This window comes from Chiloscyllium plagiosum, chromosome 30 (assembly GCF_004010195.1).
Source record: "Chiloscyllium plagiosum isolate BGI_BamShark_2017 chromosome 30, ASM401019v2, whole genome shotgun sequence".
NCBI lineage: Eukaryota > Metazoa > Chordata > Chondrichthyes > Orectolobiformes > Hemiscylliidae > Chiloscyllium > Chiloscyllium plagiosum.
The window spans coordinates 14089175-14099202 of record NC_057739.1 but is presented as its reverse complement, the minus strand read 5'-3'; the positions used below and the strand labels follow the sequence as shown (position 1 = coordinate 14099202).

At 38.5% G+C, this 10028-nt stretch overlaps 1 long non-coding RNA gene across 1 annotated transcript in view; it reads left to right on the top strand.

The window, feature by feature from the left end:
* LOC122564653 overlaps positions 1-10028 on the top strand; it is a 42322-nt gene that overhangs the window by 25860 nt on the left and 6434 nt on the right. The gene's annotated exons all lie outside the window — the stretch shown is intronic.

Genomic DNA, 10028 nt, shown 5'->3' with positions numbered 1-10028 from the left:
ATCGTATTCCCAATGCCCCTCCCCCAAGTCCCTCCTCCCTACCTTTTATCTTAGCCTGCTTGGCACACCCTCCTCATTCCTGAAGAAGGGCTTATGCCCGAAACATCGATTCTCCTGTTCCTTTGGTGATGCCTAACCTGCTGCGCTTTTCCAACAACACATTTTAAGCTCTGGAATGGCTGAGCAAGCCACGCAGTTAAAAGGCACAAAGAAATGGACAACAAGTGTTGGCCTTGGCAGTGTCATCCCTATCCCATGATAGAACAACTCTCCCCATGTACATCAAGTTCTTGGGGAGGAACAATAAGATTCCCCAGTCAGCAAATGAGAACTGCAACTGCTATGAATGCATTTATTCTCTTTTGGACTTCCTTATTCTTAATTGAACAAATGTGTAGTGTAATTTTCAATACAGCACACAGCTCAAATAAGCTTTTAGAGAATGGTACAATGTTCCATCCAATTGCACATTGATCCTGCTTATTCCTTTACTTAGCGGTGGATTACCAGGAACCAAGGTCACTCAAACTGTAATTGCATTGATTTGGAGCTCTTCTATCAGGAAGCCTCAAACATCAGTGAAAGAAAGGGCCACCTGTCCAGGAAAAAGTGTAGAACTCATTTCACACAGCATCCAATCACTTCCTACTTAAATGCATCCATTCTACCTCCATTAACCAACTTGCAAATCTAATCAATCTTTCTTGGCATTAGTCCTAAAATATTGTTCAGAATTCTGAACCTGCATCTCCATGTGCTGTTGAATATTTTTTAGTTAATACAGTAAAATGGATGTTAGAGTTACTGGATAATTCTTTGGCAGAAGATCCAATTGAAAAATAAAGAAAACATCACATGAGGTTTTTGAAGCTCAAAACAGAGTGTGTTAATTACTCGTCTGTCCTGTAGTCTCTCCTGTGGTATGGGACTGGAGGTGAAAATGTAAAAACAACCATTTACTTGCTGCAAAAGAAAACTGAAATTAGTCCAACTGATGTACTATGGTAATTACCTTTGTAAAATGATCAGAACAAATCACAACGTAGTACAAATAAGCAAAACAAATCACAAAATTGAATTAAACGTTCTGCTAATATAAAAGCCTTTGGTGTTGTTTAACATTCTTGCGTCTGCAAATTCCTCAGAGACTTTTCATCAGGTTTTCAATTTAATACGAAGTGTCTACTTGGTAAAGTTGGTTTTATGGGCAGCTGACTATTGCTTCAACTCACATTTCATCTTATTACCACGTAGGTGATTGGGTCATTTGATACTGCTTCGGGTGCTGAGCTTTTAGTTTGAAAGCCTTGCCTGGACCGACATAGGAAATGTTAACAGAGGCTGCAGCCTCTTGCATTGGTGCATTGTCACTCAAGTAGGTGCACAAATCTATCAAACTAGTGTCAAGCCATCCTTCAATCAGTCTCCCAGAGCTGTGCAGGGTCACTGCATCACCAGACTGAGTCAATTTGATTCATTTTTTAGTCACATGAGATTTTTGACACAGGTGTTTTTAGGAACATTTTGAAATTCTTTTAATGTTTCCTGAAATACTAGAAATGTTTAATATTACAAAGAATTATTTGTGAGGGTCATTTTCTAATATCACACACAGGAGAGGCAGACGATGCAGTGATGAACAGGCACATTCATATCATTGCAAATCTGCAAGTAAATAACTGCTTTCTCAAAGAACTAAAAAAAAACCTATATACTGCATTTTTATGTCATATTATAATTTTGGATGTGAAGTCCAAGAATACTCATCCATTTGAAAAGAAGTGCATCAATCAAAAAAATTACAAGATCCTCTAATAACTTTAAAGAAATTAACTTTGGTCCAACACTAAAAATGTGCACAAACTTAAAGGAAAGAACTCAGTTGAAATTCAATCTACTCAAACTGCTTGTGAACTCAAAAACAAGGAAACATTTGGTCAAGCTTACAGATAAAAGACAGATGGACAGTTAGATTTTTTATTATAATCTAGAAGCCGATGGAACAGAATTCCCAACGATACAGATGGTGATGAAATATTGAAAGCAGATTTGGGTAAATATTAGAAAAGCAAGTGATTCAAGTAACTGTCTTTAGATTCTGCTTGAAAACCTGCAATCTTGCCCAACCCTGCGCTTTCCTATACTCCCTTGCGAAATTAAATTTACTTTGACCACAGTCTGGTTACTTAGAAAAATAAGACTTTGTTACCTTATGAAGATAGCTTAGGTAGCATAAGAATAATGCACAAATTGGTACACTGAGGCACAACAGAGAAATAGACCAACAAACCCAACCATCTGCACTGTTGCTCATTCCATGAGTTTTTTTTTCCCTTGCATGGGCATTGTTCAACTTTCAGCATATCTTTCTAACAGCAGACCGGGTTACCAGAAAGACTTCCTGTATTAACCCACATTTTAACCTGAATAAATAACTCTATGATTCTACAAAATTAATTTCCTTATTGATGTCTTTGCAACTATCTTGTGCTTATTGTCCTTAGTTTTGCATTCTCCCAGAAGTAGAAATCTTCCCTCGACATCTTTCCTATCCACATATCCAATTCCAGTTAAAACCGAGAGACTATCCATATTTGGTACTCTACTGCAATCCAACAAGTTGAGAACAAATACATTTGTGGGGATTTCCAAACAGAATTACTAATTGACAATATGTGAGATCACGGCAATTCTCTTTGGAAATCCCTACATCTGTACTTGTCATATACTTGTTGCATTGCAATAAATACATACATACGTTGATATGTTCTTCCATTCAAAGTGTATCAAAATCTGACCAAGTCTCATAGATATTCTATTGGTAAGTCATCTTTCATGTATAATATATCCTTAAAATTTAAGAGACCGTCTAGACCTTTTTGTTCTCAGCTTTTAGTTTCAAGAATATTTTGCAGCTGATCTTGCTTCTGGCAATGATAGAAAATTCCAAAGCCATTCCTTGCTTCCTGTTCGACAGAGGTGCAATTCATGTTAGTGCATCAATTTCATTTTTTCTCTTGATCGTAACATTTTGTTTCACAAAATAACTGTGGTAAAACATATCCTGACAGCTTATGCCTGGCTTCAACTATCTTTCTTAAAAGGCTGTTTAATCACAATCTTCTCCAATTTGAACTAGTTTGAACATGAAGCTGAGTCATCAATCATCACTTTTAGATAGACATCCACTGATACCAACGTTAGAGGACCTTCAAGCCTACTTGTGTAGAATATATCAGGACTAGAAGAGTTTGGTAAGAGACTGTTTATGGTTTATATTACAACCGCAATTTCCACTCTAAACAGCTTCAGCTAGTGCTGCATGGCTTTTTATATAAATACACATCTTAACAGATGTTTTCCTAATCCAACTGTTCAAAGATGGACTAGGTGGGACTTGAACCCTGGACTCCTGATCCAGAGATCGGGACACTACCACTGCAACATGCAAGTCCCAACACATCTCTCGAACAGGTGGAACTTGACACCGAGGTTTCCTGGCTTAGGTGGAACTTGACACCAAGGGTCACTACCACTGTGCCACAAGAGCCTAGACACAACTCAGTACAAATAACTGGTCAATACACATCAATAGAACTTTTGAGGTACTAACACTCCATTGCCAAACAATTTCTCTAATTTTAAGATAGTGTCCTTATGCTGTGAACTCTGCCGCTGGAGGTAATAATTTCCCTGCACCTACGCAATCAAATCTAAAACACTTCAGCTAACTCGATCCACAAAATTTATAAGCTAAAATTGAAAAATTGGAGCTTACATAACCAGTTAACTTTACAAATTAGCTGTCTAAGACCTGGAATCACTCTGGTGAAACTGTCCTGTATGTACTCCAAGATGAATATATCCTCCCGTTGCATTGAATTCATTGAAATATTCCAGATGTTGACCAAAGCTGTGCTCCTTTGGATCCCAGCCCAAATTTCATTAACCTTTTATGATACCTTGCATAAATGTGTGCAAGCCTGTTGTTGAACATTTTGAATTTATCGACACTGTTTGGATACAATTGAGCAGTCTTGGCAGAATCATATATAATCAATAGAAAAAAAAAACGAAGGGAGAAATCCTTTCAAATTTGGAAATAATTTCCATTTATCTTTGAAAATTGAACAGGAATCCAGTTACAAAACCAAATATGGTGTGGTGACTACCAGCAGATAACTACATATCACAACACAGTTCACTGATATTGTTCATAAAATAGATAATACTGAGTTCACTAGTTCCGATGGAACAACAATATTCAGGGAATACATTAACAAAACAAAGGTTCTAATTAAATTGCTGTCAGACTAGCTCCTGAATGAATTGTACTCCTAGAGGGCATTTAAAACATCACCAGTTTAATGTGCAGCTTAACTCGTCTGGCAACGATTGAAATTCAGAGATTGTAGCTTGAACTTGGTATGTTGCAGGATCAGTTCATAGCTTATCAGGGTTGTTTATTCTTTATACATTTGCAGAATCATAGGATGGTTAAAGTGTGGATGGAGTCCATTTCTCCAGTATATCTGTGCCGACTCTCTGTTAGTATAGTTCACTCAGTAACACATACTTGTCTTTTCCTGCAGGCCTACACATTTTCACATTTCAATGAATGATCAAATTTTCATTTTGAATGCCTCAATTGATTCTGTCTCCACCACACTATTAGTAAGTGCTTTTCAGATCCTAACAACGTACAGATTAAAAAAAGACTTCATGCCCCCATTGCTTATTTTGACCATTCCCATAAATTTGTCACCTCAGTTTAATGATCTTTCCATCAATGGGAATAACATCTTTTGATCTCCTTTATCTAGCTCCTCATGATTTTGAACAACTCTATCAAATCCCCTTTCAACCTTCTCTTTTTCAAAGAGAACAATTTCATCTCCTACAATCTTTCTATATTGCAGAGGTTCCTCATCCCTGGAACCATCCACGTGTTTTTCCTTTTTGCATGCTGTCTAATGCTGTCATATCCTTCCTAAAGCGTATTGCCTCAAACTGGACACATTACAATAGAGTCTGAAGCTGTGTTTTGGTCCATATATAGTTGTACTGGAAAGGTATAGCAGGTCAGGCAGCAACATTTCAAGTCGGGACTGCTGAAGGGTCCTGACCCGAAAAGTTGACTTTCCTGCTTCTCCAATGCTGCCTGATCTGCTGTGTCTTTCTAGCTCCGCATTTTGTCAACTCTGATTTCCAGCATCTGCAGTCCTTACTATCTCCATGAAGCTGTGTTTGTACACATTTAACATTAAGTATTTGTACTCAGTGCCCATATTAACATTAAATGCCCTCGAGGAGTACAATTCAGTCAAGGATGCTAGATGCTCTAGTAACTGCTCTCAAACTTTCTTGCCACCTTCAATGATTTATGCGCAGGTACCCCTGGATTCCTTACTTCATGCCTGCCTTTAGTACAGTGTCCTTTAATTTATATTGTCTCCATATTTCTTCCAACCAAAGTAAATATTTTTACACTTCTGCATAATCTATTTCATCTGTGACTTGTCTGGCCATTCCACCAGCCTTTCAGAGTTCTACAATATTTTTTCAAACTAATGATTCAGAATCTTTCTGTGTATTAAAGCATCCATAAGTTTTGAAACTTGGCCGTGTACACCAAAGTCTAGATCATCAATATATAATAAGCGCAGAGGTCCTGGCACCATTCTCTACAATCTTCCCTCTCAAAAAATAACTATTCATCAGTGGTCTTTGTTTCCTCTCACTGAGTCAATTTTGCAAGTATCCTGCCCAAGAATTTGAAAGTTGCTCACAAGCCTGTGGCTTTTGGGAATTCATGTATATCACATCAAATGCATTACCCTCATCAAAGAAACCACCGTTTCTTCATCAAAGTACTCAAAATTAGTTGAATATGACTTGCCTTTAAGATATCCATGACTTTCCTTAATCTTCCAAGGTGATTTTTAATTTTGTTCCAAATGGTTTCAAAAAGTTTTCCCAAAACCAAACTTAAGTTGACCAGCCTCTAGTGGCTGGGCTTACCTTAACACCTTTTTTTGAACAGGACTGTAACATTTGCTATTCTTAAATCTTCTAGCACCACCCTTGAGTCAGAAACTTTGGAAAATTATGAAAGTTGCTTCCACAATTGCCAGTTTCAGTCCCTTCAGTAATCTTGATTGTTCATCTGGTGCGGATTTAAGTGCACATACATTGCACTTGTATTTTATCTCTATCAAATTTAAATCTTTCCATGATTTCAACAGCTTCCATTTTCACAATTACTCGGGTGGCAACTTTTTTGTTGATAAATTGTCGTAAGCAGATTTATTGTACTTCATTATAAATCTCCATCCGTTTTGTTACCCAGAAAGCTTTGGATTTCCTTGCCCTATTGTATATTTCCTTGCCCTACCTGGATTTGAATCTATTGGTTGAACTCTTTAGTCCCTATGTTCATTTTTTCAAGGTGAAATAGTACTGCTCATGGAGAATGGTTCCTGTGAATCGTCGCCTCTTGGACTAGAGGGAGTGGGTGCCCCCTATAGTTCAATACCATAATTAGTATGTTTTCATTATATTTTATAGTGACTTGAATTTACGGTGGTACAGGACACAATTGTGAATTTGCAGAGGATTTTAAATAAAATCAAGCACTGAAAAAGACAACAAGAGCCAACAACTGGTAAACTGAGTGGACAGATAACAGTCGGGACTGCTGAAGAGTCCTGACCCGAAAGTTGATTTGATTTCATTTGACTTATTATTGTCACATTTACCTAGGTACAGTGGAAAGTTCTGGTTTGTGTGCAGTATAGGCAGATCATACCATACAAAATGCATAAGGGTAATAGAACAAAGGGATGTTATGACTACAAAGAGTGGGGCCAACATTAAATTGGAAATTTGAGAGGTCCATTCAGAAGTCTTATAACAGTGGGGAAAAAGCTGTTCTTGAATCTATCAGTACGTGTCCAAGGTCTTATACTTTGTGAGCAAGAAGAGAAACTTTACAAGTTAAATCATATCAGTTGATAGAGAGTAAGAGGATAAGGATTTGGGGGGTGCTTGTCCTCAAATCCTTCAAGGTAGCAAAACAGCATTTTTTTAATGTAATGGAAATAAGACCCCAGGCTTTATATAGAAAAGCACGGAGTACAAAAGCCAGGAATTACATTAAATCTAGGTAACAACATGAGGTGAGCCCCAGTGAGTGCATTATCCTCAATCATGGGCAGCATGCTTTAAAAAGGATATTCAGAAAAGAGACAGGACAGAGATCTTGAGAAGGTTTCCAGAGATGATGGATTACAGTTATGCACACAAACTGCAGAACAGAGGTTAGTGAAGTTTGCAAGGAAAACTGTCCTACATTTCTAAATCATGAAATATTTTGAGAGAGTAACTATTTTGCCAGAACAAAACAATCTCCAACTGAATCAGTTTAATCGATAGTATCCTCACCTCTGCATGTAGATTTGTCGAACTGGCTCGTTCAGGGTAGCCTTGAGGAGGAGTTTGTTGAGTGTATCTGTGACAGTTTTCTTGAACATCATGTAATGGAACCGATGAGGGAGCAAGCTATCCTAGACCTGGTTTTCTGTAATGAGACAGGAATAATTAATGACCTTATAGTCAGGGATCCTTTTGGAAGGAGTGATCACAGTATGGTTGAATTTAAAATACAGCTGAATAGTGTGAACATAAAATCCAATGCCAAGGTCCTGTGCTTGAGTAAAAGGAACTATGATAGAATGAGGGAGGACCTGGCTAAAGTAGACTGGAAACAGAGATTTTATGGTGCGACAATTGATGAACAGTGGAGGACCTTCAGAGAATGTTTTTCAAAGTGCTCAGCAAAAGTATATTCTGGTGAGAAGGAAGGGGTAAGAGGAGGGGTAATCTACTGTGGGTGTCTAAGGAAATAAGACAGTCTATCAAAGTGAACGAGAAGGCATACAATGTGGCCAAAACCTGTGGGAATCTAGAAGATTTGGAAAACTTTCAAGGTCAACAGAAAGCCACAAAAAAGCTATAAAGAAAAGTAAGATAGAGTATGAGAAACAAACTAGTACAGAATATAAAGACACATCACAAAGGTTTCTATACATATACAAAATGAAGAAGAGTAGCTTAAGTAAATGTTGGTCCTTTAAAGGATGAGAAGGGACAGGTAGTTATGGGAAATGATGAAATGGCTGAGGCATTGAACAGGAACTTTGCATCGGTCTTCACAGTGGAGGATACTAATAACATGCCAGTAAGTGAGGAAGACACAAAGATAGGTGAAGACCTGGAAATATTAATATTATTGAAGAGTTAGTGTTGAGCAAGCTAATGGAGCTCAGGATAGATAAGTCTCCTGGTCCTGATGAATGCATCCCAGGGTGCTAAAAGAGATGGTGAGAGAAATAGCAGGTGGACTAGCTGTAAATTTCCAAAATTCGCTGGACTATGGGGCAGTCCCAGGAGATTGGAAAATAGCAAATGTGACATCACTGTTTAAAAAGGGAGGTAGACAAAAGATGGAGAATTATAGATCAGTTAGCTTAACTTCTGTAGTGGGGATGATGGTTGAGTTTATTATCAAGGAAGAAATAGCAGGGGACCTTGAAAGACATTGTCCCATTGTACATATGCAGCATGGGTTCATGAAGAGCAGGTCATGCTTCACAAATCTTTTGGAATTCTATGAACATGTTTCAAGCAAAGTGGACAACAGGGATGTGGTGTACCTAAATTTCCAAAAGACATTCGACAAGGTCCTGCACAAGAGGTGCTGCATAAGATAAGGATACGCGGGTAGAGTATGACCGTGGATAGAGGATTGGTTGACTGACAGGAAGCAAACAGTAGGGATAAATGAGTATTATTCTGGCTGGCAATCAGCGATTAGTAGTGTGCCTCAGGGATCGATGTTGGGACCACAATTATTTACAATTTATATAGATGATTTGGGGTTGGGCACCATGCGTATGGTGTCAAAGTTTGCCGATGACACTAAGATGAGTGGCAGAGGACTGTGAAATTTTGCAGAGGAATATAGAGACATTGAGTGAGTAGGCAAAGGTTTGGCAGATGGAATACAATGATTGTAAATGTGAAGTCATTTTGGTAGGAGTAACAGTAAAATAAATTATTATCTGAATGGTAAAACATTGCAGCATGCTGGTATGCAGAGTACCTGGGTGTCCTTGTGCATTAATCGCAGTAATTAAGAAGGCAAATGGAATTTTGTCCTTCATTGTGAAAGGGATTGAGTTTAAAAGCAGAGAGGTAATGTTATAGCTGTACAAGGTGCTGGTGAAGACACACCTGGAGTAGTGTGCAGATTTGGTCTCATTACTTGAGAAAGGATGTACTGGTGTTGGAGGGGTTGCAAAGGAGGTTCACTAAATTGATTGCAAAGTTGAGGGGGGTTGGCTTGTGAGGAGAGGCTGCATAGATTGAGATTATATTAATTGGAATTCAGAAGAATGAGGGGGGACCTTATAGAAACATATAAAATTATGAAAGGAATCAATAAAATGGGAATAGATAGGATGTTTCCACTGGTAGGAGGATTCCTGAAGAAGGGCTCATGCCCGAAACGTCGATTCTACTGCTCCTTGGATGCTGCCTGACCTGCTGCGCTTTTCCAGCAACCCATTTTCAGCTCTGTTTCCACAGGTCGGTGAGACTAGGACAAGAGGGCATGGCCCCAAGATTAGAGGAAGCAGGTTTAGGACTGAACTGAGAAGGAACATCTTCACCTAGAGGGTTGTTAATGTATGGAATTCCTTGCCAAGGGAAGTAGTTGACGCTACTTCAGTAATCGCTTTTAAAGCTAAGGTAGATACGTTCTTGAAGAATAAAGGAATCGAGGGATATGGTGAAAATGCAGGTAAATAGAGCTGAGTCCATGAAAAGATCAGCCATAATCTTAATAAATGGCGGAGCAGGTTCGAAGGGCCGGGCGGCCTACTTCTGCTCCTCATTCTTATGTTCTTAGATTAGATTATATTACAGTGTGGAAACAGGCCCTTCGGCCCAACAAGTCCACACCGACC